We start from the raw sequence: 26,397 nt of genomic DNA on the forward strand, positions 1-26,397 counted from the left end.
CCTTGTTTTCCACAGTGGCCATGCCATTTTGTAGTCATACCAGCAAAGTACTTGGGTTCCAATTCCTCCACGTCCTTGCACACTCTTGCCATTTTCCTTTTGTACATAAAAGTGTATAATATTAGACAATGAATATGAAATGGCACCACAGGATGGTTTCACGTGCATTTCCCTCATGACAAGTAATGTTGAGCACCTTTTCAAGTGCTTATGGCCATTTGCGTATCATTTTCGGAGAACTGTCTACAGGTGCATTTTGAATGACCAGAGCTACCTTACACATCTAGCCTGGCTGAGCCATTTGTTGGCTGTGTAATCCCGAGATCCTTCAACTATAGGACAGAGATAATAGTATCGTCTCATCAGATTGTATGAGGGATCTTCAAAAAACTCATAGCAAGTGCATGTTGCTTAAAAACTATGCATGGATTTCACATTTTTTCACCAAAATAAATTAATCTTTTATTTCCTTTTTTTCGCTGAACTTTTGAAGTAGTCTTGTATGAAGGTTAAGGGAGTTTGTACCCATATTGGAATAGTGCCATAGCGGCTACTCAGTAAACGCTGGATTCATTTCTACATGACATGGCCTGGAGAGGGGAGAGAGTGGGTTTAGGGGAAGCGGAGATGGGAGCAGCCTCAGAGCTCTGCTGATGCAGCCCCGCACGTTTCAGGGAAAGACAGGGGTGGGAGGATAAAGCCTGCCTGCCCAGCAGGGAATGAGGCTCTTGTAAGCACATGGGTGGGGTCTGAGTCTGGGACTCTTCCCACCACAGGTACAGTAACTGGCATCTCAGACTGCAGCACTGTCTTAATTTAGACCTCACGGGCTAGGACTTGAACATGTTCAAAGCCACCCTGACAACCCGTATTAGCATCAAAGCTTGAATCAATGGGATGGGCCTTCAAAAGTTCCAGGACCCAAGGAGGAGCTGGGGCGAGCAAGAGGCCTTGCTGCATCCAACATTTCCTCTCGGAGAAAACGGACCCCGGTCTCTGCTCAACAGCCAGGCTCTTCAGCTTTGCAGTCAGCACCGCCCCCTCTGACTTCCTGCAGGTGAGGGAGAAAGCAACTGGGGTAGAAACCTGAGAATATAAGACCCTCTGCCCCAGAGAGACGGTTTTGGGCACCCCTCTCCCAAAGCACTCCAGAGTGGAGGCAGCCTCACTCCCTTCGGGCCCTGTTCTCAGTGAGTGCACCCTGCTCATCCTTGTGCAACTTCCGTCAGTCTGGTGTCCTATTGCTGACTGCCTCCCCGCCCCCACACCAGCAGGTGCACAGATAACTGAAGCTGCTGTATAGTCTGCCCAAGGCTTTTATAGCCTGTCTGAAACAAACCACCTGGCCTCACTGCCTGGCGAATCAACACAGAAGGACTGAAGACTCAAGTTCATTTCCAGTTTCCTCAGCTGTCCTCACCCCTGCAGCAGCACCCACTCCTATCAGTCTTACACAAGTCCTGGATGCTTTGCATCTCTCTCTCTCTCTCTCTCTCTCTCTCTCTCTCTCTCTGCAACTTGATTCATGTGACTTCTCCTGCCCACCACCCCAAACCACGCAACATGCACCTCATCCGTGACCAAGCCACGCGGCCCCTTCCTTGTACAGTTGGCTTTCTGGTGACTCACATCAAATTTCCTGTTTGGTTTCCTTTAGAGATGCACGGCTCCTGATGTTTGTACCCATCTTCTCGCGGCACATCTGGCCCCAAACGCTTATCTCCCTTGTCAGTTGAGCGGCTGGACTGCTCTGCCAAGGCTATTTCGGGCAGGAGGAGACCAGGGCACATTGATTATTTCTTCCTCCTTATACTTTCCCCTTTGTTTTCTGAGGCTAATAACAGTGGGCTTCTGTAACCCCAGCGTGCTACACCTTGTCCACGATAGCATAGCCAGCAAGCCTGCCAAGAACCGAGAGGTCCCACCCCTAGTGGCCTGCCTTGGCCCGAGGACGAGACTAAGGAGACTGCAGCATGAAGGGTGGTCCCCAAGGGTTCCACAGGAGGGAGAAGTCAGTGCAACAATAGGAGGGTTTGCCCAGGGCAACGATAGGAGGGTTTGCCCAATGTAATAGGAAAGAGTGATTGACACCCCACGCAGAGGCGGCTGTGCTGAGGACTGCGCTCCCCAGAGTGCCTGAGGAGGAAGAGCAGCTGAAGGACAAGAGAGTCCTGGGCTCCGGCCTCCTCTCTGGATTCCGGCAGAGCACCTCTGAGTCCAGGCATTGTAGAAACGCTTTCCAGGGCCAGCGCTGTGGCATAGCGGGTAGAGCTGCCACCTGCAGTGCCGGCATCCCATATGGATGCCAGTTCTAGTCCCAGCTGCTCCACTTCTGATCCAGCTCTCTGATGGGCCTGGGAAAGCAGTAGAAGATGGCCCAAGTCCTTGGACCCCTGCACCTCTGTGGGAGACCTGGAGGAAACTCCTGGCTCCTGGCTTAGGATCAGTAAAGCTCCAGCCATTGTGGCCAATTGGGGAGTGAATCAGACCTCTCTCTCTGCCTCTCCTCTCTTTGAGTAACTCTGACTTTCAAATAAATAAATCTTTAAGAAAAAAAAAAAGAAAAGAAAAAAAGAAACGCTTTCCTTTGGAAGAAGGGCTTCTCTGCCTGCAAACAGGCCACTGCCTGGGAGGCAGGGTCCCGGGTCTGAGCCTAGCTCCACCGCCTTTGGCAAGACACTGAACTTCTTAAGATCTCTGCCTCCTCTGAAGCTGGGAGTTTGCACATGTGGATGGCAGAGGCCTATCCAGCTTTACGTCTTCTCTTCCCCAAGAGTGGAAAGCTTCTTTCTGACTTGGAAGCAAACTCCAGCTCAGCCACTCTCAGCTGCTACCCAGGGTAGCAGCTTCCCGCTCCCTGAATCCGCCTCACCCTCACCTGTAACCACGGACCATGTTACTGACCGTCCAAGGCTGCTGTAAGGGTAAGACTCATGTGTAAACACTTTCTTGGCCAGAGAAGTCATCCCTTAAAGAGGAACTATGACCTACCATGGTTTTCATGCATGTACCTATGAACTTAGCCGCCCCAGCAGCAGCACCAAGATGTTCATACAAAGATATCCATAGCAACAAATCCGTAAAACCAAAAGCTGAAAAAGGGAACAAACAGAATGTGCCCACCCAGCAGAAGGGAATAAACTAGCTGAGGATTATATGTGTCTTGTGTAGTTTTGCACTTGGGTGACTGTGGTCAAGTTTTTTTACTGATCTATTCATTAAAAGCGAGATTATAGCCTATACTTTTATTTGTTTATATCTTATACTTCTTTGTATTGAAGGTAAGTTCAGTGTTTTTTTTTTAAAGACTTACTTATTTAGTTTGAAAGTCTGAGTTAGAGAGAGAGAGATATTCCATCCACTGGTTCACTCCCCTGATCATTGCAACAGTCAAGGCTGAGCCAGACTGAAACCAGGAGCCAGGCACTTCACCCAGGTCTCCCACATGGGTGGCAGGGCCCCAAGCACTTGCACCATCTTCCACTGCTTTCCCAGGTCATTAGTAGGGAGCTGGATCAGAAGTGGAGCAGCCGGGACTCGAACCCATATGGGATGCTGGCATTCCAAGCAGAAGCTTTACCTGCAACACCATGATGCTGGCCCCAATTTTTTTTTAAACTAGCACTCTCTACTCTATGTCTATGAGGGGACTTCAAAATGTCCATGGAAAATTACATTATGAAAAATGTATACATGGATTTCAAAATTGATTTTTAGTATTTATTTATTTATTTGAAAGGCAGAGTGACAGAGAGAGGGGGAGAGTCAAAATGTGGGGGTGGGGAAGAGGGGTGTAGAGAGAGAGAGATCTTCCTTCTACTGTTTCACTCCCCAAATGCAAGCAACAGCCAGGGCTGGGCCAGGCCAAAGCCAGGAGCCAGGGATTCCACCCAGGTCTCCCACATGGGTGGCAGGAATCCAAGTATCATTATCCACTGCCTTCCAGACACACTAGCAGGAGCTGGATTGGAAGCACAGTAGCCAGGCCTCGATCCCACCACTCCAATATGGAATGTGGGTATCCCAAGTGGTGGCTTAACCCACCACCACAACACTTACCCTGGATTTCAGTGTTTTTTTTTTTTTTTTTTCACCAGATTTAACATGCCTTCTAATTATGCTTTGCACGAACTTTCTGAAGTATCCCTGTACTGTTTAATGATGATGGTGGTGGCGAGTCACTTTGAGAGGGTGTAGGACCCCGCGTGTCTTCCAGGACAAGGACCAGGCTCTCCACATGGATCCTCCCGGCCAGTTGCTCTGTCCCGACCACACCTGTTCCACATGAAGATTCACTTGCTCCTTCTTGGGAACTTCGGCCAAAACAGCTCTCTGAGCCTTGCTTTGATTTTCCTCTGTGTTACAGTAGAGAACTGGGGGAAGGAGAGGCTACAGCTCTCACCTGTCTCAAAGCATCTAACTGAGTGCCCAGGCTCCATTCTCCAGAAACGCGCCTGACTCCCTGGTTTTCAGTCTAGGTTTCTCAGCATCTGGGTTTAAGAATGAAGAGGTTCTATAACTTCCAGCAGACAATCTTGTCCCATGCAACAAAAAAAGACCTTGCTGCTTTCACAAATAAAGCTCTGATCCTTGAGGTTCTTCTGTTTTGATTTCTTTCCCTTACTACCTTTAAAATAAAACATCCAGGGACCGGCGCTGTGGCGCAGCAGGTTAACGCCCTGGGCTGAAGCACCGGCATCCCATGTGGGCGCCAGTTTGAGACCTGGCTGCTCCACTTCCGAACCAGCTCTCTGCTATGGCCTGGGAAAGCAGTAGAAGATGGCCCAAATCCTTGGGCCCCTGCACCCGTGTGGGAGACCTAGAGGAAGCTCCTGACTCCTGGCTTCGGATCAGCCCAGCTCTGGCAGTTGCAGCCAACTGAGGAGTGAACCAGCAGATAGAAGACCTCTCTCTCTCTCTGCCTCTCCTCTCTCTGTGTAACTCTCTTTCAAATAAATAAATCTTTAAAATAAAACATCCATACTTCAGTCATGCAGGCCAGGGCATACAACACGTACGTTTGAGAGGCAGAGTTACCAACAGAGAGAGGGAGAGGGAGAGAGGAAGAGAGTTCTTCCATCCACTGGTTCACCCCCTCAAATGGCCATAACAGCTAGAGTTGGGCTGATCTGAAGCCAGGAGTTTATTCTGGGTCTCCCATGTGGGCACAGGAGCCCGCACACTTGAACCATCTTTCACTATTTTCCCAGGCACATCAGCAGGGAGCTGGATGGGAAGTGGAGCAGCCAGGACTCAAATCAATGCCCATATGGGACGTTGGTGCTGCAGGCAAAGGTCTAACCTACTACTCCACAGTGCCAGCTCCTGTTTGTTTGTTTTTAATTACGCAGAATAAGACTTCTAGACCATGGAGCCAATACTAGTCCAAAAATGTAGGATTTCCGGTCTAGGAAAGAAATTTATAAGTAGGATTGTTTGGTTCCCCTCTTACCTGTGAACTCCACCCCTTCCCCCTCCCCAGCCCCAACACATGTTGAAGGTCACAGTACTTCCTCTGCCTTCAGGACCCAGTGTGATACCTTGTCACACCTCATTTCCTCGGAGGCATGTCAGCCTCCACATTTCTTCTCCTTCTCCCTCCCCCAATACTCCCACAGCCCTGCAAGCCCCCTACCCTCACACACACCCAAATCTCTCCCTCCTTGTGTACATGCCCTCTAGCTCCCCCAGCTTATGCTGTGACTGACAGCCTCATAATCTCCCCAGGGAAAGTGAACATTTGACCAGAATGTTCCGCGGACCTCTTTGCTGAGGATATAAATCCTCTGCACTTCCCTCCCCTCTGGCCTTACCCAACCCAGAAATTAGAGCTGAGTCAACAACCTACAGGAGGGACCCTGGGGCTGGTAGGATTTCAGTTTAGCAAGAAGGCAGCCTCCTTTCCCTGGGCTCTTATCCTGTGGTCCCAACTCCCCCCTACTTTGGGTATCACACATTCGTCACCGCCCTTGTGCCTTTTCTTCCCCAGAGCCCAGTAGGTCCTTATTCTCTCTCTTCTCATTTGACAGGCAGCTCTCAGGCATTCTCTGCTTGCTACTAACTCACTGATCACGCTGCTGTCTCTGGTGGCTGCTCAGGTATTAGCACGGACACTCAAGCACTCCTACTATTGTGAGCACAGGGACTTTGCATGCCAACCTTCCGTGCATTAACCATGCACCCCAGGTGGAGGAAAAGCATTGAGGATGCAGGCTAAGAGCCCTGTCCATGAAAGCATCCTTGCCGCCTGTGTAAGACCCCTGAGATGTCTTGGGTACGCTCTGGGGCAGTCATTGCCCGCCTCCTATCTGTCTCTACCATCAAGGTTCTCCCCACCAGGGCCTCTCCGCCTCCTGGAGCCTGCAGCTCCTCCAGTTACTTTGTGCTGCGTTCCTCTGAATCGTGGTCTTTGAATGGTAGTGTAGAGGTCAGGTCCTTCCTCCACCACTGCTAACAAAACCTTTGTTAAGCAGAACTATGAGACAGCTGGCCCTACTTAGTGGCTTGGAGCTGCCAATGGAATCAACTTTTCATTTGAGTAAAATTGTTATCTTATTAAATTCCCTTCCCTTTGGAAATTGGCACACATCCTCTGGCCCAGGAGCTATTGTGGAATTCGGGCTCCACAAAACATCATGAAACGAACCATCGATCAGTCAAAGCTCAACTTGTTGCTTCCAGCAGCAAACAAGAGCACCACTCCTTGGAGGCTTGGTGGCATCTCAGAGAAGGGAGGGCTGGGAAGGTGGCTTAATGTAGTCTTTCAATGCAGGACATGTAAGGATTAAGCAACAATCATGGGTCTAGGATTTAGGGGGGGTGGACAAGATACAACAGGATTTTGAAGAGGTCTCAAGAGTTTTACAATGTAAACTGTCCTTTGACACTTCTCATGAAAGAGCTATTAGGCCTTTCAGGAAGTTCCTGCAATGATCAATAAAGTTATCTGCAACTCGTATCTCCCTGGGCAAGAGTTTCCTGGAAGAATGAGGCTATATTGACAAAGACGGTGCAGTAGGAAAGCTGTGTGGAAGGCTGGATGCTCGTTGCCACAAGACTCGACAGTGCCATCCCGAATTCTGTCCCTCCATTCTGATCTCATCCAGTCAGCCCCACCCTTCCGCAGACTGTGCTGACCCAGAAGGCTCTGTCCCTCTTCTCCCCTCGAAGTGGTTCTTTCCTCAGCCAGTTTCTTCCTGGAAGCCAAAGGGTTCCCATCTGTATCCTCCGCTCAGCTCCCCACTGTCTCTCCTTGAAGCTCATCAGGATCTCATGCACACACACTCCCTTCCAGCCTTCTAGGCAGGCCCTGACATGCCCGAGCCCATGCACAATAGGTATTCAGCGTGGGTCCAGGCTTGATTTTCACAGACATTGTGCAAAGAGCAGAATGTGAAATGCAGGCTCTTTCTAAAGTGGCGTCCAATATAAAAGCACTACGAAAAATAATCCACGTGTGTTACTTTGATTGCTAAAGGAAATGGGGCAGAGAGGGCTAGACATCTATCAATATCTTTGTAAGCCCCCTTCTGCAGTATAGAGTTATTGCTGGAGGGCCACGTTTCAGCTTCGCCTGCCCCCAAGGTGTGGCCATGCGGCTGGGTCTCCCTAGGAAAATATGAACGGAAATGACTGGGCTTCCTATCCGCTCTGCCACGTTGCCAGCTTGATGCAGACAATGGCGAGGGCCAGGGAGACCAGGTAAGATAGCAGAACCTTGAGTCTCGGGCTGACCAAGTGAGGAAAACCACCTGCCAGGTGGAACACAGAGGAGAAGTAAACTCCTAGTTTGTTAACCACAAAACAAAACGTTTGGCCTGTTTGTTAGAGCAGCTAATAAAGGCACTAAAGGAATCCTAAAACTCCTGTGGGAGTTGGAAGAAGTTGATCTCTGTCACTGTTTTGACCTACAGAGCCACACCCCAGAAAAAAACACCAGGTTCATGCTTTGGGTGGCCTTGATGGAAAACCAGAACAAATTAATTTGGCTTTTAGCATATTAATAAAGTGGCAGGTATTTATAGAACGTGTCATTAGCTGATCATCCTTTGAGAACCAGTTTTCTTTTTGGGAAAGGTTTTGGCAGCTGTGAGTAGGCTAATAGTTTTCATTATGTCCCAGCTCGAATTAATAAACTGAGACTATTTTTATTTACATACTTGAGCTGGAAAGGAAGATGGGGGCAAGGTCACATTCTGGCCAGAATTCTCTCAACAGTGAGGTCATTTTTCCTGGAGCTGGGTTTGCTGCAGAGTCGGGAGGGTAACCTCTCTTCCAGGGCCTTCTAGATGGGATCCTCATGGTCTGGAAGAGCTAACACCCTAGCAATGGAGGAGCCCTACCTTTCGGAAACTGACTTGTGACGTTGCCTCCCTCAGTGCAGGAGTTCAGACTAAGTCAAAGGGGAAAAAAAAAAAACAATAGAAAATGTCCTCCAGAGGTAGGCAGGGGCCTTCTCCTTTCTGGTTCTATCATTTCATAGAGAGAGACTTAGAGTTGCTCCAGGTGCCAAAACCATATTAGGTTGCCTGGGCTAAAAACTGTGAACGGGTTTAGCTGTGCTGGGTTGGGGTGATCCCAGCCCCTCTGCGTACATCAGCACTGAGCAAAGTGCCTTCTAATTCCATCTGTAGCCATGTGATCCCCATTAAGGCATTTAACCAGCTCTCCGCCCACTCCACCATTTACTGCACGATAAGTGATGAAACTGGTTGATTTCATGGCAGGGGGAGTTTGTAGATGTTAAATAATGACAAACTATAAACATGAGGAGAAAACAGAACTCTACATACTAACGCTACATAAATGCTAATCAGCCACATTTCTTCCGACCACAAGGTAAAAAGAACCCAACGGGTGAGGAAACATTTTTCAATCCTCCTTTTTCAGTAAAACATTGGCTTGGAAAAATAAACGTAGCATTTGGCCGATCCAGCTTGGGTGCAAGTACAAAAGGATTCCACAAGCCAAATAGTGTTCTTGGATGAAGCTGTCCAGCTCATACTTGTTCATTCATTAGCAAGAGCTTGAGAACTCTCTGGCAAACTGGTTCTGTGGCATTCTCGCCTGAGGAAGTCACATGGGCCCCCGCTTTCCCCTGTGTGAGTCCTGGCTTCGGTGGAGCTACTTGTGGGCAAGCCCGATGGAAGGGTTGACGTTCTGAGGTTGGGATGGGAGGGTGCAGAGAAGTTGGCTTCAGGGACTGGTGGGCTTGGAGACCTTAGAGAGGCTAAGCACCAGGCACTATTCTTAGATACTAACTCTTCCACCTTATTGACATGATAAATGCCAAGTAAAACAAGACCCTAAAGCCACCCAGCACAGCCAAGAGCAATAATCAAAAGCTCTGCTCCTCAATGGGAATCTGCTTGCTTACTGAGGTTACTTCCAGGTACTAGGTCATATTTCTGGGTGGAGGGTCACCTGGGGGCATGGGCAATGTCTTTATATTTTTAAATTTCTAATAGGAGAATTTAAAATAAATAAATAATACCTGAGTTTGTTCTTGATTCCAATGTACTTTTTTTTTTTTTTTGACAGGCAGAGTGGACAGTCAGAGAGAGAGAGAGAGAGACAGAGAGAAAGGTCTTCCTTTTGCTGTTGGTTCACCCTCCAATGGCCGCCGCGGCCAGCGCGCTGCAGCCGGAGCACCGCGATGATCCGATGGCAGGAGCCAGGTACTTCTCCTGGTCTCCCATGGGGTGCAGGGCCCAAGGACTTGGACCATCCTCCACTGCACTCCCAGGCCACAGCAGAGAGCTGGCCTGGAAGAGGGGCAACCAGACAGAATCTGGTGCCCCGACCGGGACTAGAATCCGGTGTGCCGGCGCCACAAGGCGGAGGATTAGCCTAGTGAGCTGTGGCGCCGGCCTCCAATGTACTTTTGTTTAAGGTTTCCAAATAGAAATTAAAAGCCAGTGGAAGACTTTCTGAAATCAGAGGGAGCTATTACCTCACACAGACTTCATGATATCTTCCCCTCTCCCTTTTTTAAATATTGTTTTATTCATTTGAAAGGAGGAGAGACACACAAACAGACACACACACACACACACACACACCCCCAGAGATCTTTCCTCCGCTGGTTCATTCTCCAAATGGTTGCCAAGTCCAGGGCTGGTCCAGGCCAAAATCAGAAGCCTGGAACTCCATTTGGCACTCCCACGTGGGTGGCAGGGCTCCATTACTTGGGCCATCTTCCGTTGCTTTCCCAGGTGCTGGGATCCAGGAAGCTGGATCGGAAGTAGAATGGCCAGGAGTTGAACAGCTGCTCCACTGGACGCAGGCATTGCAACCATCAGCTTATCCTGGTGCACAAATAATGTTGGCTGTTCCTCTCACCTCCTGAGCTGAGGCAAAGAACAGCTCAGGGGCTCCTGCTGCATACTCCTTCAGCTCACCTTGGCAACCATGGAATGAGAAAAAATGGCTTGTTTCAGTTGAGGAACACAGACCCACTGAGGCTAGCTTAGACAAAGGAGGTTTATTGTGAATACCAAGGGAAAATATGAGTGGAGTTCTCATCTCCATCTAAGAACAGAAACTGCAATGGAACTGGCTTCAAGGACACTCAATGGACCCCACAGGCAGGAGTTAGCGACCCTTTACACCCACAGCCCCAAGATCTGCTAAAATCCGTGTCACTTCTCTGCTTAAAATGTCCTGGTGGCCCCATCTCAGAGTAAAAGGCAAAAATCTTGCCAAGACCCAGCAGCCTCCCTCCCTTCCTCATTAATCACCATGCACTGGCCATGCTGCCCACTTCCTACTCTAGGAACATTCCTACTTCTGGGATTTTGTGCTTGCTGTTCCCTCTGTCTGGAATGCTTGTCCCCAGAGATCTGCTATCTTTTCATGTAGATCTTTGTTTCAACATAATCTTCTCAGTGAGGCCTTGCCCACACCGATAACTCCTGCCCAATTCACCTGCATTCTTTTGAAAAATTCTTTATCATGATTTAAAGATTTATTTGTTTATTTGAAAGTCAGAGAAGAGGAGAGAGAGAGAGAGAGAGAGATCTTCCATCAGATGATTCATTCACCAAATGGCTGCAACAACCAGATCTGGGCTGATCCAAAGCCAGGAGCCAGGAGCTTTATCCAGGTCTCCCACATAGGTGTCAGAGCCCCAAGCACTTGGACCAACCTCTGCTGCTTTCCCAGGTGCATTGGCAGGGAGCTGGATCCGAAACTGAGCAGCCAGGATTTGAATTGGTGCCCATATGGGAAGCTGGCACTGCAGACAGCAGCTCTACCTGCTATACCACAGTGCCACCCCCTCCACGAAAAATTTTAAACATACTCAAAAATAGCATAATGAACCCTATCTATCCATTACCAATCAGATGTCTAACCTTGGCCCATTTTGTTTCATCTACTCTCCCTCCTTTGTTTTCCTGCATTATTTCTAGTTCTCCCTAACATTTCTCACTACCTAATATATATTCCTTTCCTTTTTGTTTTTTGGCTGTGTTACGCCACCCCCACCCCCACCCCCACACTAGAATGTCAGCTGCATGACAACTGTCAGCTGTATTCATTGCTCCCTCCCTTGTAAGCATACAGTGTCTGGCATGTAGTAGTTGTTCATTAGCAAATGGCTGAGTGAGTGAATGAAGCAGTTAATCCGCAATAACCATTTTCTTCTCTGTAACCTCCTCCACTGTCTCATCTGTATAGCCATGAATGCCCCAAGCACCCCACTCCCCACTCTGATTCCACCAATGACTGTCAGCCACAGCACCCATTTGTCCCCCTTCCAGAATCTCAACAGAGATTGTCAAGTGGCAACTCCCAACTTGTTCATCTCCTGGTCTGCAGGCCGTGTCACAGTACCCTGGCCAGTCTGTGGACCAACTCCCTCAGGGTCTTCTGGCCACTGGGGGTTATATGATACCAAAGGGGGCACCCAGCAGGAGCTGTGGGTGGGGACTTTCCTTTTGAAAGAAGGGGCAGGGATGGACATCTGGTAATCATTCGGTAGCCAAGTTGATGATTAGGCAAGATTTGTTTCTAAGTGGACGGTAACCCTCCGAGCAGCCTGTAAGGATTCTAGCCATCCTTGCAGTTCCCCGTGTGTCCCACAGACAAGACATTTGTTTTGGCCAGGCTCCACCTGTGGGCAAGGAGATAATGCACAGGAAATAGTCTATCTTGGTTCATTTTCTTGCTTCCACCATTTTCAAAGGTTGTCAACCAGCAAAGCCCGTCAGGCATCTGACACTCTTCAATTAAGCCCTCAATAAAAGCCAGGAGATGCTGCCAGTCATGATGACAAGCTAAGAGCCTGCAGGACCGGTAGTATGCTAGCACCCCAACAAACACAGCTAGGACTGCTGGGCGATTGCTCCCTGCCAACAGCGTGTGCTGTCTACCGGTGAAAGGGGTGTGGCTTCTTGCTTAGCCAACTCCTGTGTAAACCAAGTAATAACCAGTCAAGAGCAGACCCAAAAGAAAACATCCCCACATCAAAGCACATTCTAGGACTGCCGCATCCTTTTTCATACTTTATTTTCACAGGTGGGTGCCCTGCTCTACCTGGCTGCCATCTATGACAAATTTTAAGGTCATCTTGTTTTTTTTTTTTTTTTAAGTCATCTTTTAAGGCTGTGGAAATTCAATAGCTGTTAGTTCTTGTCCAGATACAAATGTTTAACCGTAGGTTCTATGTTGGCTGTTGGATCTTTATCAGTGAGGATTGACTGAAACCTCATGGGGCACATCATTGTCTCGAGAATCTTTCTGTAGATTGACATCCATGTGGTATTGTTTGGTACAGCCATCTTATGGTTAAACCACTGAAATAATTCTGTCCCACTTCATAAATAGTCATTGCCCCTTCCACCTTCACCTCTGAAATTCCCTATTATCCAAACTGCCTCCACTTCTCTCCCTTCGTACCTTCCTCCAGGACACACAGCAGGGACTACAGGGATCTATCCTGATTGGTCAGCACCTGTGCTATAGCAGTTGCTAAATCTCACCCCTGCTTCTAAGTTAACATCATCAACAACTACTTCTCATGTTAGACAATGTCATCCTTCCTAATTTATAGAGAAAGGGATGCAGTGAGATCGGGACTGGATCAACGCACCGAGCCTGTAGAGATGCAGGGCAGCTGGAAACAGAATGAATAATTCAGACAGTGGTGCTCTGAGAGTTGTCCTCTGCTTTGGACATCTGTCCAACACAATGACACCCAGGAGGCGAGGACTGTCTGTTTTGTCCACTGCTGCATCAGCATCCAGAATAGTGCTTTGTGCACAGAAAGTGCTCAGTAAATCAACACAGCTCGCGAGTGAATGCACACATTCCCTAATCTGAGGGCCCAGTTGGTCCCTAACTTGACAAGCCTATAGCTCTTCAGAGTCTTCTCTTTGGGCTGTTTTTCTTAATGATTAAATCTCTTTGCACATGAAGACATAGAAGAAGTCACACCTATGGTGCACAACATCGCTGAAGTCTCCAACACACAGAGCAGGGTGAGGTGGACGACCTTCCTCCAGGACACACACAAGCACAATAAAGCTTTCTAGCTTCTTCTAGAGGCTCTAGTTTTCATTTCCAGAAAATTCAACATACACCTGCCACTGTTTTCACCGGTTCAGCAGAAACCACCACAGAGTCTCAGCCAGCACAGGTGACACAAGAAGAAGTGGGCAGCACTCAGCAACCACAGCTCTCACAGCCGCATCCTGTGTGGTATCTCATCCGGAGAGGCTGCAAGGCTGCAAAATGGAGCTGGAGGCCAGTGGGGAATGCCAGCCGGCCACAGGCCTTTCAGAACCAGCATAAGCAAGTTCACTCAGGCAAGGCCACTGAGGACAATGGGAAATTGTCCAGATTCTGTTCACCAAAGCCTCCCTCAGCCCCTACCTGCCAAGCACTTCTTAGCCATGCTTTTGCCCACCTGGGAATCATTTTCAGTCATCAAGTTCTGGGGGAAGAGGCGATGCTGAATGGTAAAGGCGTGAGGCCTCTAAAGGAAAACTTCAAATAGGTGGCATCTGAAAATCAGCTCTCTTCACTGTTTGCGAAACTACAGGGGAAAGTGCCAGCCTATGTAGACACACATCCCCCATGCAAATCCACGTTTTCCTCCTGCCTTGAGTTTGGGGTTGCCACGTGGCTTCCATGGCATGTTCTAAAACAGAGCCTCAGTTCCAAGACAGATTTCATCTCTCAACTTCAACTCCAATCACACGCAGAGGTGGCAAGGGACACAACCACCCCTGCCTCGCAATTACACTTGGCTTTTCACCCCCTTTCATCCCTGCATTGCCACGCAGTTTGCTAGCTTTAATTAGTGTCCCCTCACAGAGTCGCGAGTGTCATTATGCCATGTTAAGGTCTGAAAAACTGAGTCACCCACGGGCCACAGGCTGAGTCAGAGTGAGAGAGAGTCAACATCTCTGACCACCAAGTGCTCGGGCCCTCAGCCTGGCTTCACACCCACCTCAGAGGTATTTGAAGCTGCTCTGAGCCAGGTGGTTGCCTTCACTGTGATCTTACGCTCTTTACACAGCCAGCAAGGGTGTTGCAATTGCAGAGAAGTAGAGCATGGGAGAGAGAAGTGGCAGAACACACATGTTGGTGGGCATCTGACCACCCGAGGCATCATCAATGATCTGGACCAGATCTGGGAGTTTTTCCACAGTGAATGTTAGTTAACCCATAAAGCTCTCCCACCACTCCCAAATCTTGCTGATATACTCTCCATTCTCGAGGCAGCTCAGTGCATGCCTGCTGGAGCCTCAACGCCTTCATCATCACTCAATCCCATGTCTCCCTCTATAACCATGGCCACTCCCAACCCGCCCTCTGCTGCTGGTCATCCTTGCTTGAGCAGAGCTTCCTCAGGGACAGGGTAGAGAAGAGAGAAGAGCTGTGTCCATCCCCGAACCTAGGGAGAGATCCCACGCACTGACCATCATCATTTTCATCATCAACAGAGACACTGGAGGAAGGCACTGATGCTCAGTCCTCCACACTGCTGGCCTCTGTTCTAACCCTCCGCAGCCAGCCCTCTCCAGGACAACTCTTTCACATACATGATTCCAAGTGACTTGGTGAATGATCTGAGCCTTGATTCTTTTCTTCCTGTCACCGCGCTTGCTATCAGTCCCCTCTGAATCCTTTCTTCCTTCCACCTTGCATCCTCCTGCAAAGCCCCAGACCCACAACCTTTGCCTGGCCTAAGGTGTGGCCCTGGAATCTCTCTGCACTCTCTGGAAAGAGGAGCCAGGAACCACCTCCATGGAAACTATCACTCAGAGCATGGGAGATTGTACTCTGTTGAGATCCACTGAGAGTTGAGGGAGTGTCTTGACTGGGAATAGGGCTCCCAGATGTTGCAAGCAAAAAATACTGTGATTGGGTATTTTTTTCCCTGAAGGAGGAGAAACACATAAAAAGAGGAGACTGGAGAAGTTTTCCCTCATCAAGGAGGGATGTGGTATAGGAGGGAAGAGAATGGGTTGTGAAATCTGACTGCTTGGGACAATTCCTGGCTCCAGACTTAGCAGCTGCAAGACATAAGCAACTTTCTTCTTAACTTAGTACTACAGTTCACTCTTCTGTGCACTGGCTAAAATTGTTTCTCCTTCTCAGAGAACTGCTGTGTGAAAGAAATGACCCACGGCACCTAAAATTCCTGTAACAGGGTCTAGCTCCCAATAGGACCCAACATTTCTTTCTTTCTTTTCTTTTTGACAGGCAGAGTTAGACAGTGAGAGAAAGAGAGACAGAGAGAAAGGTCTTCCTTCTGTTGGTTCACCCCCTACATGGTTGCTACTGCCAGCGCACTGTGCCAATCCAAAGCCAGGAGCCAGGTGCTTCCTCCTGGTCTCCCATGTGGGTGCAGGGCCCAGCACTTGGGCCATCCTCCACTGTCTTCCTGGGCCACAGGAGAGAGCTGGACTGGAAGAGGAGCAACCAGGACAGAACCAGCGCCCCAACCAGGACTAGAACCCAGAGTGCCAGCGCCGCAGGCAGAGGATCAGCCTAGTGAGCCACGGCGCCGGCCCCAACATTTCTTTCAAAAAACAATTACTCAGTGCCAAACCCTGAGCTAATTACAGGAGCTGGCCCTCCAGGGATCCAGTGAGCAAAACAGACAGAAAGATACCTGTTGTATACTGTTGTCATGGCATTAATAGGGATATGCATAGGGCCTTATGGTTTGCCTTTGTATAAATTAGAAAACAATCCCAGTGGGGCTGGTGTTGTGGCGTAATGGGTAAAGCTAATGCTTTCAATGCCAACATCCCATAGGCATGCTGGTTCATGTTCCTGCTGCTCCACTTCCAATCCAGCTTCCTGCTAATGTGCCTGGGAAAAGCAGCGGAAGGCAGCTCATGTATATGATCCTCTGCCACCCACATAGGAGATCTGGAAGATGCTCCTGGCTTCAGCCCTGGCCATTGCAGCCACCTGGGAAGTGAATCACTGGATGGACAATCTCTCTCTCTCTCTCTCTCTCTCTCTCTCTCTCTCTTTCTTTCTTTAACTTTCAAATAAATAAGTGAATACACAAATCTTTAAAGAAAACAACCCCAGCTCCAAGGTGCACCCTAGGCAGTGAATCTTGAACCTGTTCCGTCAGCAAGGCGACACTGTGCAGGGAAAAACCTGCAGAGCTGCACATCATAGCTCTGAAGCTTATCATCAGCCCACCTCGGGAAGGAAAGCAATGGCTCAGAGATGAGTCTGAAGGAAGTGGTGCCAGAACTGATCCTAATTAGGCATCTGTGCATCACAATGTGCAGGAGGATTTAAGGTGGCATCGCAGGCAGACGGAACCACATGAGCAAGAGCCAAGAGGCAAGGAAGAGCACATTATATCCAGGGCATCTCAAATAACATGGTGCTGCCTGGAGCGTGAGACGTGGCGTGGCAGTCTATGAGTTGGGCAGGGGTGTGTCCACCACACTTATACCAGCCCCAATCTGCCACTCCATTCAACTAAGACAATATGCCACATCCTTAATTTTTTTTTAAAAAAAAGATTTACTTATTTTGAAAGAGTTACAGAGAGAGAGAGAGAGAGAGAGAGAGAGAGAGAGAGAGATCTTTCCTCCGCTGGTTCATTTCTCACATAGGGCTGGACCTGTCCAAAGCCAGGAGACAGGAGCTTCTTCTAGGTCTCCCACATGGGTGAAGGGGCCCAAACACTTGGGCCATCCGCCACTGCTTTTCCAGGCCATTAACAGGGAACTGGATCAGAAGTGGAGCAGCCAGGACACCGAGCAGCTGCCTCCATCACAGGTAGTGGCTTTACCTGGTATGCCCACAATGCAGGTCCCTGCTTTTTTTTATACTGAATCTGAGTTACTGACTTGAAAATGGCTTCAACGCTCCTTCTCTGTTCCTCTCTAGGATTTCGGGCAGTTTTGCCAACAGCTGGCATCCTGAAGACTAATGATCCAGCAACAACCTTGGGCTTCCATCCCTCCTGGCCCTCAAGATTAGACTGGGATCCTACATCAGGAGAGTTTTTGCTTATCTGTCAAAGACAGTGCATAGCTTCATTTTTTTCCCCAGGTTCTTTGTTTTTCAGCTTCCTCTGAGGTCCTGGGGGGAGTTTCACTCAGATCACCTTAACAAAAGAAGGAATGATTGACTCTAAATGTAGACTAACAAAGCACAACACTGTCTGTGTCTTATACGGTGCAAATCCACTGAAAGTGAAACATACAGTTTCATGACAATGTGGAAATTGTCAAGTACAACTTAACTTTGGAGTGTTTTATCAGTAAAGCGGCATGAATTTAGTGAACATTGATTTTCTCACTTTACAAACAGGGAAAGCTGAGTGGATCTATGCCCAGGGCAGCAATATGAGCTTATACACACAGACACAAACCTAAACCTGAAAACTCCTTGATTCATTTCAAAAATCTAGAATTTTCATCTTATTCCAAGTCTTTTTCGATGACATCATTCAATTATTTAATAACTATTTTAGAGCAGTTATTACAGGTCATAAAAGAGACATGCTATGAGTTTCTGGTCTATTAGAGAAGACCAATGTGTAAGTGGCTATAAATTAAAACATCATATGACTGGCAAAGTGCTAGAACAGAAATATGAGCAAAGAGTACAGGAATTAGACGGCCAACTTGACTGGCATACTCGGGAAACTCTTGATGTAAGAAGTACCCTTTCCGCTGCTTCTCAGAGGCTGAATGGGAGTTTCTTAGAGAATGTGAAGAATATTTCAGATGGAAGAAGCCATCAGATTGTGAAAGAAGCTGGGTTTCAGAGAGCAAGTTATCCCATCAGACTGGCTATGGTGAAGGGTGTGAGGACTGCAGCACCATGAGCTGAGCTGAGCTGAGCTGAGCTGTTGCCCTAGTTTGGAATCAGATTAAAATGAGTCTTAGACTCCCATTGTCAAGTTTGCGACAGGAGGTCTCAGTCCATTTGGTTTAAAATAAAGTTCTTTAAACTGGATAGCTGATAAATGACAGAAACCTATTTCTCACATTGTGGGACATGGAAAATCTAAGATCCAGGTGCCAGCAAATCCCATGTCTGCTAAGGGTGCAGTTCCTGGTTCATGGATGAAGTCTAGCAGTATGCTCACGTGGTGCAAGGGGAAAGGCAGCTCTCCAGAACTACTTTTTCTAAGGGCACTGATTCAGTTCAGGAGGGACCCACCCTCATGATGGAGTCACAGTCCACAGGCCCTGTTTGCTAGCATCATCACATTGATGATCACATTTCAACATATGAATTTGGTGTGCATACAAATATTTTAGACCACAGCACAGAGTACAGAGGAAGTGGAATGGAGCATAAGGAAAGCAGAGATTCTACCCACTGCAGTTCCCCAGGTGAGCGAGAGGGCTGGCCTGGTCTAAGACAATTAATACAGTGGGATATTTACTGGTTTGGTGACTGATTGGCTATGGTGACGATGTGGAAGACTTGGAGAATGACTGAATTGTCAAAGCTGGGAAACTGAGGAGATGGTGGCACCAAGAAGTAGGATCAAGCAAGAATATTTGCAGCACAAGAAGTTAAAGATAAAAGGATCTCACTCAGGATATCTTAATATTGAGACAACTGCAGACCATGCAATTAGAAATATCCAGCTTCCTAATGGAAATACTGGTCTAAACATGGTAGAAACACCAGAGCTGGAAATGGCAACATGAGAATTATTTCAGATTGAACCCTATGAAGTAGCCTACATTGGATCACAGGGAGATTTTATTTGGGATCCTATTTCATGTGGGGAAAATACATGTAACAAGAGAGAAGAGAACCAAGGGCAGGAGAGGACCTGAAAAACATCGGCTTCTAAGGACGTGTCATGAAGGAGACACTACAAGGAAAATGCAAAGAATTGGCGGGAGATGGAGCTGTGGAGGAAGCTCAAGAGGGAGGAATCATCCAGAAACCAGGGTGGAGGGTTCTCAGACAGGAGCAGGTGTCCGAGAGCCCCGGATGCAGCTGAGGATGCAGGCAGGAGGGCAGGAAACAGAACTCAGAACTTGGCAGTGGGGAGGCGACCATCACCTCAGCAGCAGTCCCCACTAAATGATGTGCAAGAGCTCAACCTTAGGGATCAGAAAGAGGATGCTGATGACGGAGTGTTATTTATCTGAGTTTTCCATCCCCAACCCCCAGAAGTGCTTGCATGTGCATGAAAGAGATAATAAGCTGACTTTTTTAGAAACTTACATGACCAGGTCCTGATCTAAGAGGGTGAAACCAGTTAACAACAACAAAGACCACAGATCTTTGCTCTGTGTGTCTGTGAGTATCTCCATGTAAACACACACACACACACACACACACACACACACACAATGACAGCCTAACAAAGCCAAGGAGGCATGCAGGCTTGTCAGACTGCTGACTGGAGGAGGGTGGCCTTGGGATCTGAAAGATGATGGGCAAATGACACAATTCACGCCTGGTAGCCGCATGAGGCTTTGTACTTCTCTTTTGAAATAAATAAACGGCAGTAAAATTTGTTAACAGCCTAGGACAGTATGACATTAGCTCACGTCTCTTGGTTCCATTCAGATTCCCTCTTTTCTCTAGCGTTCCACACATTTCTTTTAATACCGCTAAACGATTTAGTTTCTGTGGAAACCACAGGACCTGTGTAAAGCTCCAATACGATGCTAACTTCTAAAGTGGTTTGAAATTTGTCCCGCGGCTTGATCAAAAGCCCTTTCAGTGATGACCACGGCTGGTACTGTGATACGCCTGTACATAAACACGTATCTGGGAATACACCTTTTTTAAATGAGTGAGCACATGGCTGGGCCAACGTGGTTAATGAGGAGATATCTCAGAGATACCATTCTGAAAGAAGAGAAAGCTTGGTTAGGAAATTCCAGGCTTACAAAACCATGGTAATTATGAGTTACAGCATGTGCAGCTGATCCCTCCCATGCAAACCTGGTCTTGTTTGCAAGGCACTTAAATCTTAGCTTTCTGCAAGAGAGTTCTCGAAGTATTTCAGAACAGCGGCATCAAACATCTAAGGAGAGTTTCTTAGGTGATTTTCTTCCTGGAGGTAAAAGTTAAAGAGCTTTCCTCCGGGGTCCTCTCGGGCCCCTGCATCCCCCACCCTCCCCGTCGCAATCTCGTTCCCATTTCCCAGGCCAAATTCTGCCTGCAGATGAACACATATGTTTCTGATGTCATCATCTGGCCCTGAGTCTGCGTATGAATCAGTGGTGATGGAATCTGCCCTAATACTCTGAAATCACTTATTACACTGAGAACCGAGAATTTGCAAGCCAAAATCCACCGAGGCTGCTAATTTGAAGAAAGGCCACCGATGTGTGACAGTGGTAGGTAGCAAAGACAGACACTGTCGCGGGAAGGCCAGCCGCTCTGCCCCCAGCCTCCCCTCTCCTCAGCCACGCTTCCCTCCACGAGTCACTCACAAGTGGGGCGTCACAGCCCCACTCTGCGGAACATTCTGCTGGGTGGGAAGGAAGCGGAATTCTATACCTCAGAGCTGTTGAGGTTTTCTCCTATTTTCAAAACCATGAATATCCATCCTGCGGAAAGATGGCGCCGCTTGTGAACAAGAGGAGATTCCTCCCCTGAACGCCCAGACAGTGGTTTGGAAGGAAAAGCAGAGGGCGGTCCTATTAAGGATGGCACCCCCGGGACGGCCCAACCACACTGCTCTGTGGTTCCCCGAGGAGCAACTTCTGAAAACTCACTGTGAGTGCAGTATCTCCAAAGTGTTCCATTCTCTCCCTCCCTCTCCCTAACTAACTCTCTCTCTCTCTCTCTCTCTCTCTCTCTCTCTCTCTCTCACACACACACACACACACACACACACAAATAGGCTGCCTAGTGCTGAGTGAAATCCAATTGTTTCTAAGTTCACAGCATGCAAAACTCAAAAGTGACTTCCACAAAGCACAACACACATTTGTGTTTCTCGCCTCGAGCGTGACTAGGGAAGTTGTGGGAAGAGTGCTGCGTGCTTACGCAGTAGTCTTCCTGGATGTGGACGCAGCAGGAAGCTCCCTGAGTGCACAGCGACGCATGGCTTCCGCAGGCCAAGGATCCCGGCCGTAATCATCACACCAACAGAGTCGCATCAGTGAGCGTTTCAAAAGTGCTAGTCCTTCTAACACGTCTGTCTGCAACGTGTGGACATCTGGCTCTACAGGTGAGGTAACCAAAATGCCAAGAGTTACAGGCATTCTTGTCTCAGTCTGGCCTGCCCAGGGCCCAGATGATTCTCCCACCGTCAAAACCGGCTGCCCTGGCCGGCGCCGTGGCTCACTAGGCTAATCCTCCGCCTTGTGGCGCCGGCACACCGGGTTCTAGTCCCGGTCGGGGCGCCGGTTCTGTCCCGGTGCCCCTCTTCCAGGCCAGCTCTCTGCTGTGGTCCCGGAGTGCAGTGGAGGATGGCCCAGGTGCTTGGGCCCTGCACCCCATGGGAGACCAGGATAAGCACCTGGCTCCTGGCTCCTGCCATCGGATCAGCACCGCAGTGCGCCGGCCGCGGCGGCCATTGGAGGGTGAACCAACGGCAAAGGAAGACCTTTCTCTCTGTCTCTCTCTCTCACTGTCCACTCTGCCTGTCAAAAATAAAAAAAAAAAAAAAAGGCTGCCCTTTGGAGAAGGCTGAGTTGCTGCTACACTGGTACCTAAGTGTGCTGACCTGTACCACAGTCCACCAAACATCCCATGCCTCTCGGATCGCCCTTAACACCAGCATGCTTGCAAATAAAAACATCTCGATGTTGCTTTTACCAGGCTTGGGTCAACTCCTTTGGCTCACATGAACTCTGTGTGTCACATGGAAGAGAAAATTGTCAATAGCTGTCCAAAAAGCACATCCCAGCAGAGAAAGCCGAGTCTGCAAGGTTCACACAACTGGGAGACACCACCCCACAGCCGCCACAGGCTCACGAAGATTGCAGGGCAGTCACTGGGGACTGGATCCATTTTTCTGTGGTGACAATTTGGGAAATAGGAGGTGGTTTTTTTTTTTCCCCTGAAACTCTGTTTTTGGCAGTAAATATTAAACCTAAGGCATTGAGTCACTTTCCCCACCCAACTTTGTGTTTGGCTTCTTAGCCAACTGGGGAATTTTGGAAAGCTGAAATTTTATGAGTATGCAAGTATGTATAGGAGCACGCACATCCATGTGTGCACAAGAGACAGAGGGAGAGCAAGAGTGAGAGAGGAGAGAGAGAGAGGGATAGAGAGATTATGGGAAGGAGTAGAGAATGAAGAAAAATATATTTATGCCATGACAATTTCTACCAGATAATTCATATTCTCAGCTTGTGGCCTTGCAGACTGTCATTTTATTGGCACAAATGACTTACGGAGCAGTTTGCTAAGTTAATGTGTGGTTTTTTTTTTTCTCTTTGTTTAAGTAAGAAAAAAAAATCCCCAGCCATGTGGGGAAAACACTTTGGCAGATGGAGCACGTCTTGTCCAGGTCCCAGGTCCCCATGACTGTCTTCCTCTGCTCTGTGTTGGACCCACACATGGGTGGGAAACAACACTGAGAGTTTCCCAACGGCACTGCTGCTGATCTCAGGAGTGAAGGGAAACCTGACTGGTGCAGGAAACCCTAGACAGAGGCATCGTAACCATACTGCTGAGAGGAGAGATGAAGAGCATTCTTTACCTGAACAAAGCCGGAACCAGCGCTGCACCCTGGGCAAGATGGTGTTTTGTCTCTCTTGATCTGTGCTTTCTCGAACCTTTGACAATGCAGGGATTAGGAGTTTGTAGTGTAACCTCCACAGCATGAGGCTCACTCACCGATCTGGAGAGCACAAGAGAGTCTACTCCCATAACATTTTCATTCTGCCACAGGAACAGAACATGAGTTTATCCTGGAGACCTTTTGATGGGGTACATTTATCTATTGATTTATTTGAAAGTCAGAGAGACAGAGACAGAGACAGAGAGAGATCTTCAATTTAAGGTTCATTCCCCAGATGGCCTTGATGGCCAGGCCTGGGCCAGGCAGAAGCCAGAAGCTTCAGCATGATTTCCCACATGGGTGGCAGGGGCCCAAGTACTTGGGCCATCTTCTGCTGCTTTCCCAGGTGCATTAGCAGGAAGCTGGATCAGAAGTGGAGCAGCCAGACTCCAATCAGCACCCATATGGTATGCCAACACTGCAGGCGGTGACTTTACCTTCTGTGCCATAATGCTGCCCCCACCCCCAAAAAGCTAGCATTTTAAAATGGGTCAGATACCTACTCCATTGATAGGGATACAGAGAGGGGTCTTCCTGTTGTCTTTGGCATCCAAGTCTTGATTTCTACAAACTCCCCATTAACACACACATAAACATAAATTCTGCTGTGTTTTTGAGTCATTCACAGTTTGAGCAGATAAACATTTACAAGAATCCTCTCTTGGAGCTGATAATCTAGTGGAGGCAGAATTGATAATGCATGTGAACAGGTAGTTGAAAATAGAAGATGTCAAAAATCATCAGAGTATAAGCTTTTTTTTTTCCTTTTACTTATTTGACAGGCAGAGTTAGACAGTGAGAGAGAGATAGAGAGAAAGGTCTTCCTTCCGTTGGTTCACCCCCCAAATGGCCACCACAGCCAGCGCTGCACAGATCCGAAACCAGGAACCAGGTGCTTCCTCCTGGTCTCCCATGCGGGTGCAGGCACCCAATCACCTGGGCCATCCTCCATTGCCTTCCCGGGCCACAGCAGAGAGCTGGACTGGAAGAGGAGCAGCCGGGACCAGAACAGCGCCCATATGGGATGCTGGCACCACAAGGCAGAGGATTAACCCAAGTGAGCCATGGCACCAGCCCCCAGAGTATAAGCTTTAATGTTTTCTTTTTCACTTGTTTATTCATTCAACAAACATTAATTTGGCACATATCAGTGATTCCCAGCACTGATCAAGGTGCTGAGAATGAAGACAAGAAATAATAGATTTTTTCATATCTCTGTCTTCATGGTTATCACACTCTAACGAAAAGAGTCAGATGGCAATAAATGGGTAAAGTTGAAGATGAATTTTGTCAGTGGCAATAAGTGTTATGGAGCCGACTCACGGAGAGTGTCAGGGTGTGTGGTGGGAGAGGAGCTTGAAACCTAAGTAGGGTGTGTGGGGAAGCCTCACTGAGAATCGACAGTTGAGCACACACTCGAAGGCGGTAAAGAGGGGCAGTTGGAAAACAGGGAAGGGAGAAGCACAGTTTGGGCAGAGGGAACAGCAAGTGTGAATGTCCCATGCCAGGCCTAACCCAAAGCACAGTACAGCATGAAAAGAGACCAGAGAGATGGGGCTGGGCAGGGCCTGCGCCAGACTCTGGAGGGTCAGTTACGCAGCAGGCTGGGGACTGTGGCCTTCTGGATTGTGTTGTTTGCTCTTCGTTGGCCTGGCAACCATGGCAAATCAGCTACCCCACTGAGCCTCAGTTTGCTCACCTAGTAAAAGGGGACGGTAACGGGATGATCGTATTTATTCCATGCCTGGTGGTAAAAATAGTTTTTATGGGTCTGCTGTGTATCTCACTTCCCATGTTGGATCATTCTCTCCCTTTTTGATTCTATCAGTTAGTATTTGCAGACACTAGTCTTGTTTATGTGATCCCTTTGACTCTTAGTCCTATCATTACGATCAATTGTGAACAGAAATTGATCACTGGGACTAGTGAGATGGCATTGGTACATGCCACCTCGATGGGATTGAATTCGAATCCCCTGGTATATTTCTAACTCTACTGTTTGAGGTAAGTCAGCTTGAGCATGTCCCAAATTGCACATCTCTTCCCTCTCTTATTCCCCCTCTTATATTTAACAGCGAATGTCAAATGTCCTAACAGCACTCTGGCCTCAGAATCAGCCCTTAAGGCATGCGGATCCGGCTGAAATGCCCATGAGAGTATTTCAGGCATGGAAAGCCAAGACACTCTGGGGGAAAAAAAACCTAAATGAAAGATCTCCACGAGTGAGATCCCAGTGGAAAGAACGGGTCACCAAAGAAGGAGGTACCTTTCTCTGAAGGGAGGAGAGAACTTCCACTTTGACCATGGCCTTGTCTAAATATGATCAGAGTCAGTGAACTCAGGGGGCTTCCATAGCCTTGGCAACTCATGACAAGAGCCTAGGGTGATTACTGATGCCATAAACAAGAGTGTCAATTTGTTAAGTCAACAACAGGAGTCACTGTGCACTTACTCCTCATGTAGGATCTTTGTCCTTAGTGTGCTGTACATTGAGATCTAATGCTATAACTAGTACTCAAACAGTATTTTTCACTTTATGTTTCTGTGTGGGAGCAAACTGTTGAAATCTTTACTTAATGTATGCTCAACTGATCTTCTGTATATAAAAAGAATCAAAAATGAATAGATATGAATGGAAGGGGAGAGGGAGTGGATAAGGGGAGGGTTGCAGGTTGGAGGGACGTTATGGGGGGGAAGCCATTGTAATCAATATTCTGTACTTTGGAAATTTATATTCATTAAATAAAAGTTAAAAAAATAGTTTTTAAACTGTGGTCAAAAGTACATAATATAAAATTTATTAACCATTTTCAAGGATGATACACTTCAGCGGTGTTAAGTTCATTCACACTGTTGTGCCATCACCAGAACTCTTTCGTCATCCCCATCAGGAACTCCAAAGCTATTCCACGCCCCCTCTGCATTCCTCTTTTGTTGTTTGTGCTTTTGGTGCCATGTCCAAGAAACCATTGCCAGAGCCAATGTGATGATTTCCACCCATGTTTCCCTCTAAGAGTTTTATGGTTTTAGCCCTTCCATGTAGGTCTTTGATTCATATTGAGCTACTTTTCATTTATGGTAAAAGCTGAGATCATCAATTTTAAATAAAGAAGCATGATCTGATGTCATTTTAAAAAGATAGCCCTGGTTATGGTTTGGGGATGAAACTGCCAGTAACTCTG

At 48.0% G+C, this 26,397-nt stretch overlaps 1 long non-coding RNA gene across 1 annotated transcript in view; it reads right to left on the reverse strand.

Moving 5' to 3' along the window:
* Positions 1-10,000: 10,000 nt before the first annotated feature.
* Positions 10,001-26,397, reverse strand: part of LOC149126517 (uncharacterized) — a 62,794-nt gene continuing 46,397 nt past the window's right edge. Inside the window, exon 4 of the long non-coding RNA XR_016234541.1 lies at positions 10,001-10,400. This is a non-coding gene — a long non-coding RNA (uncharacterized LOC149126517). The remainder of the gene's footprint in view (positions 10,401-26,397) is intronic.

The sequence above is a fragment of the Oryctolagus cuniculus genome, chromosome 5 (genome assembly GCF_051225735.1).
Source record: "Oryctolagus cuniculus isolate XC-2025 breed Fujian yellow rabbit chromosome 5, ASM5122573v1, whole genome shotgun sequence".
Taxonomy (NCBI): Eukaryota; Metazoa; Chordata; class Mammalia; order Lagomorpha; family Leporidae; genus Oryctolagus; species Oryctolagus cuniculus.